This window comes from Myotis daubentonii, chromosome 2 (genome assembly GCF_963259705.1).
Source record: "Myotis daubentonii chromosome 2, mMyoDau2.1, whole genome shotgun sequence".
Taxonomy (NCBI): domain Eukaryota; kingdom Metazoa; phylum Chordata; class Mammalia; order Chiroptera; family Vespertilionidae; genus Myotis; species Myotis daubentonii.
In genome coordinates this window covers 41,367,497-41,373,474 of record NC_081841.1, presented here as the reverse complement: position 1 = coordinate 41,373,474, position 5,978 = coordinate 41,367,497, and positions in this window count along the sequence as shown.

Here is a 5,978-nt window from a genome sequence, read left to right as displayed (position 1 = left end):
AACTATTGAAAGCATCAGTTTTGTCATTTGGTAGAAAGAAGTCCTGGGGGAGAAGTTTTGCAAAGTTATTATGGGGTAATCTTGGTGGTATCATTATCAATTTATTATCAGAGCAATTAACATCATTTCCCAGATTGCCTAGCCTTGCCTTCTAATCTCCATTTGCCCTTTCTTTACAAGTCTTTATTCTGGCTTCATAGGTGCTTGAATGTTTTTCAGAAAATAAGTCCTATTTTGAAAGAGATTTCTTTTGCTTTCTACAGGAAAGAGGGTTGCTGAAAATGGTTGTACCCTTCCATTGTTTTACATGCTCTTTTGCATATATCCTTCAGTTATTCTGTTCATTCATCCTTTTAGCTTTGGGAAGGCGAGCAGCAGAGATGGTAGAGGGAGGGATGTTTTAGTGGCTGCACATTGGCTTAGCAACTGCTGGATATATACTCAGAAGTGGAATCGCTGGGTCATAAGGCTGGACAGTAGAGATCAGTACAGGTCCCTGTCCAAATAGTTTAGGGAGAATCTATAATAATAACAACATAATATGCTAATTAGACCAGACGAAGAAGCCGGGCTGAGGGAAGCCCGAGTCCCAGGTGCCAGAGGGAAGCTGGTTCTGGCACCTGGGGGAAGGAAGGTCTACTCTTGCATGAATTTCATGCATCAGGCTTCTAGTCTATTTTTTTTAAAATATACTTTATTGATTTTTACAGAGAGGAAGGGAGAGGAATATCAATGAAAGAGAAATATCAATCAGCTGCCTCCAGCACACCCCCTACTGGGTATGTGCCCGCAACCAAGGTACATGCCCTTGTCTGGAATGGAACCTGGGACCCTTCAGTCTGCAGGCTGACGCTCCATCCACTGAGCCAAACCAGTTAGGGCATGGCCTCTAGACTATTAACATTCAAATGACATCAGGAGCAAGTGATTCCTCTACATTTGACATGACCACCATGACATAGTACAAACTGGAAGACTCTTAAGCACACGGAAGATGTCCAGCTGCTGGAACGAATGGGTCCCAGCCTTATGAATACCATTGTAGGAGTTCTGTGATGTCTTTTATTATTATTATTATTAGTTAAGGTATTACAAATGTGTCCTCTATCACAAACTCTCTTATTAATAGGAAAGAGATCAGACTGAACCAGGATCTAAAAGCCTGGGTCCAGGAAAGTATCTATTGAGAAAATGGCATGTGATAGCCTTTGAAAGAAGATGAGACATTTGCCAAGCAGAGTCTACCCCGGGCAAAGGAAGTGGTGCTGGAAAAGCAGGAAGATGTGAAAGAGCGTGGCAACCTTGAGGGGCATGAAGGCAGCTTGCTGAGGCCACAAAGAAGAGTAGAGGAAGCAGTGAGCAATAAAAGAGGCTGAGTAACTAAATGAGGGCCGGATTATGCAGTCCTTCATAGGCTGGGCTGCTAGTAGGTGAAAACACTGGAACTTCCAATTGACAAGCATATATATATATTCATGTGTTTTATATCTATGTGCATATACACATATATGTGTTATTATATGGAGTTTATAATAAAGGATTTAGAAAATAAATTTTAAAATTTTAGTTTATATTGATTTATATATAATATTAACTAGTAGCAGTGCCATGGGGTTTGTTAAATTTTTTATGTCTTTTGTGCTTAACCGTATCAGGAATAGGATGGCTGAGCCTCTACCATGCCATCCTTTTTCTTTTCAACACAGAAATATATGTATACTGCTAACCCCTCAAATCTTTTTTTAGAAGAGCTTGTAAAGAAAAGCAATAATCTCTCAGGGAACTTTTCCAAACCCTCAGTCTCCCATTTCACCTCTGTCCTGCTTTCTTAAGATAAGCATCTCTCATCTCTTTCTGTTCTTAAGTGAGAGAATAGCTACATGGCTAGAATGAAGAATTTTTGTGCAGTTGTTAAAATATATAAAATTATTTCATGTCTGTATCTCAATGAGCTCAAATCTCTCACTATAGTTTCATGAGTAAATACAACATGAAGAAATGTACACAGAAAAACATCATTTAGATGAATGTGTGCATGTTGATAAAAATGTAGGGCTAATGGAAATTGATATGTGCCCTTCTTTCAGGGTGAACTAACATTTATGGAAGGTCTATTGTGGACCAGGAACTACATAAGGCATTTTACATTTGATATCTTATTTAATGCTTGCAATTATCCCACAATCTGGGCCTTATCAGCACATGTAAAAACCATGAAACCTGCATGATGCAGTGAGTCATTACTGGATTGTTAGTCTATCACCTAATAACTTTCTTAGAATTGTTCCATCTTCCACCTCTATCCACATGGTCAAAGGAAGTATCCACAAGTGGTTTTTGTAACTCCTCCCTCCAGGACCCTAATCCTTCCAGAGGACTGGACCTCTCTCTTCTTCCTGCCAACCTTACTTCCCCAGAACTGGGCACTTCCCCACAGCTGCTGCACAAACGGCAGGGGCATGCTACATATGGGGGGCTTCCTCACAACATGTCCTCTTTTCTTGAATTATGAAGAGAATTTGCACCTAGGATTTCTCTTTTGACAGTCTCTGTTCCCCAAATTAGACATTCTTATTTGGTGATTGCAAAACACCCCAGCTGAGAATCTTTGTATCACCCTGGAAGTTTTCTGAATCTAACCTCTATAGCTGGGCTCCTTTTATTCATTCATTCATTCATTCATTCATTTTTTAAAATTGATTTGGAGAGGGAGGAAGCGGGAGAGAGTGAGAGAGACATCAATTGGTTGCCTACCACACACTACCAAAGTATGTGCTGCCCTGACCAAGAATCAAACCTATGACCTTCCCATGCATGGGATGAAGCTCCAACCAACTGAGCCATACCAGCCATACCAGGTTCCTTTTTATTATTTATTTATTTGTTTGCAGTTCCCTTTAATTTAGGCACATTGATTATTTATTGTATATATTCAACATTATTTTGTATTAGTTTCAGGTGTATAGCATAGTGATTAGACAACCATGTACTTTACAAATTGTTCCCTCCAATATTCCCAGTACCTACCTGGCATCATACATAGTTATTACAATATTAATGACTATATTCCCTATGCTGTATTTTACATCCATATAACTATTTGGTAACTACCAATTTGTGCTTCTTAATCTCTTCACCTTTTTCACCCACTTCTCCCTGCCAGCCAAAAAAAAAAAAAAAAAAAACCCACAAAAAACCCCAAACAAACAAACACTCTTCTCTCTGGCAAGCTGTTCTCTGAATCTATTAGTCTTTTTCTGTTTTGTTTATTTTGCTCTTTATATTCAACATATAAATTAAATCATATGGTATTTGTCTTTTTTGACTGACTTATTTCACTTAGCATAATACCCTCTAGGTCCATCATGCTATCACAAATGGTAGGACTTCATCATTTTCTATGGCCAGGTAATATTCTAATATAAATTTGTACCACCACTTTTTTATCCATTTGCCTATTTATGGGTATTTGGGTTGCTTCTATATCTTGGCAATTATAATGCTGCAGGAAAATTAGAGTGCATATATTTTTTCAAATCAGTGCTTTGGGTTTCCTCAAGTATATACCTAGAAGTGGGATTACTGGGTCATAAGGCAGTTCCATTTTTAATTTTTTGTGGTACAACCATACTGTTTTTCATAGTGGCTGCCCCAATCTGCATTCCCACCAGCAGTGCAATCGAGTGCCATTTTCCCCACATCCTCTCCAACACTTGTTGTTTGCTGACTTATTGACTATAGCGCTCTGACAGGTGTAAGGTGATGTTTCATTGTGGTTTTAATTTATTTGCATTTCTCTGATGATTAGTGACTTGAGCATCTTTTTATATGTCTATTGGTCATCTCTTGGGAGAAGTGTCCATTACAGCCTCTGTAGCTGGGTTCCTTTCTTTTGATCTTCTCATATCCTCCACTTAATTTTGGCTCCTCCTAGGACCTTCTCAGCCCACAGAAACTGACCTCTAAGAATACTTCACATTCAAACTCACAGTCTCATCAAGTAGAAACTGCCACTACTCAAATCTACTGTTTTGCTTCTCTTTTCTCACAACTAATGATCATTTTTATTTCTAAGATACTTCTTTCAAAGTTAACTTTTCACTTACTTTTCAATGGCTTTGCTTCTTTTCCTGTGAGTGGTTCTGATGGACACATTGGAATTTGTTGGTTAACACATTCTCACCAGGGCTTGTTAATCTGGAAGAGCGTGTTTGTTTCAGCGTGTGTGTGTGTGTGTGTGTGTGTGTGTGTGTACACAGTACATGTCTGATAGTCCTTTCTTGAGTTAAGGCTTTTAGAAGACAGGAGTTTTACACTTTAAATGATGCATCATTTATATGATGACCCAAATGCACAGGATTAGAATTCTTACCTTGGCCCTCCCATTAGCCTCTGTGTGTCTGTTAGCATGTCCCTTAACTTCCTTTGGCATACGTTCCCTTATGTCTAAAATAAGTTGTTTTTCCTCCTTAATTTTATTGCAGCATCAAAGTCCAATCCTTTACCATAATATTATTTCCCCAATATATCTTTATGAGCCATCAGCAAACTGGAAGATATAAATCTAACTCAGAACTCTGATGCTTAAATATCAGGCCTTTCTATTATTTACGTGTTTCTTTTAAAAGCATCTCATTTTATGGAGCTCAGGATTAGTCCCCTCCTTGCACCCTATGGTTCAGGAACCATAGTTTTAGTTTTGCTGAGCTATGAAGCAGATAACTCACAGGGTTTGTGTTAACTGATAAACACTAAGTGAAATTGCTGGTGTGAAAAACAAATGTTTCTCCCTGATTTCCTCTCATAATCCTCCTAAGAAAAACTTCAATCTCCAGACAGGCTGGTATAAAGAAGGAACTTTTGTCAAGACAAAAACACCTGCCTGGAACCAGCTGAACAGATTGTGCAGTTCTTCTCTGTGACAGCTGTGAGAAAGAGGCTTGGAAACTGCTAATTCAATCAAGAACTGTTTAATGCAATTTGACAGATTTCCAATATAAATCGGGCTATGTTACTATTTTGGAAAAAAAACATCCCCAGCATAGAAGCTCATAGCTCAAGGAGAAGCAGTGCAGTGGCAGACTGAAACAGTTGCTGGTGCTCCTGATGAAATGGAGAGTTAATAGATCTGATCTCCATCCAAAGCAATCTATAATGAAATGAAGGAGAGTAATGAGAAGAGTATCTGAATAGGTGAGCCAGGAACTTTCACAACAGAGGGAGGCAATGCATTTGATAAGCTGAAGGTTCCACTAAACAGTGAAGCCTATACAGGCCTTCTCTTCAGAATTCCAGGCCCCAAACCAGAAAGTAAATCCGTTTGGGTTAGGCAATATAAGATCATATCCTATATAATAAAAGGCTAATATGCAAATTGACCAAACGGCTGAACAACTGGTCACTATAATGTGCACTGACCACCAGGGGGCAGACGCTCAATGCAGGAGCTGCCCCCTGGTGGTCAGTGCGCTCCCACAGGCGGAACACTGCTCAGCCAGAAGCCATCAGACATCCCCTGAGGGCTCCCAGACTGTGAGAGGGCATAGACTGGGCTGAGGAACCACCCCCCCCCCTCGCCCCCAGTGCACAAATTTCGTGCACTGGGCCTCTAGTAAGATCATAAAACCACTGGAGAAGTCGGTAACCTGGGACCTGGGACCAATGAAGAATCATAAATGTAAAAATAGAATCCTTTTGTGCAAATCTACACTGTATCGCAGATTTGCTGGTAAATGAGCTGAGATTTAATTATCTTTCTTTGGTTGATTGGCAAATACCTTAACTTGGAAACTGCAAATCCAAAAGCCAAGTGGGGTAAATAAATGCAATGACTAAGCATAGAAGTAGTAGGGGTTGGGGGTGAAGCTGCTAGCATAAACGCTGTCTCAAAGTGGCAGCCACTACTTAGTTCCAACTGCCCATGGTCAAGGGCATGTCTGGCCCCAGTATGCCAAATCTTCTGAATTTTCAGGAAAATC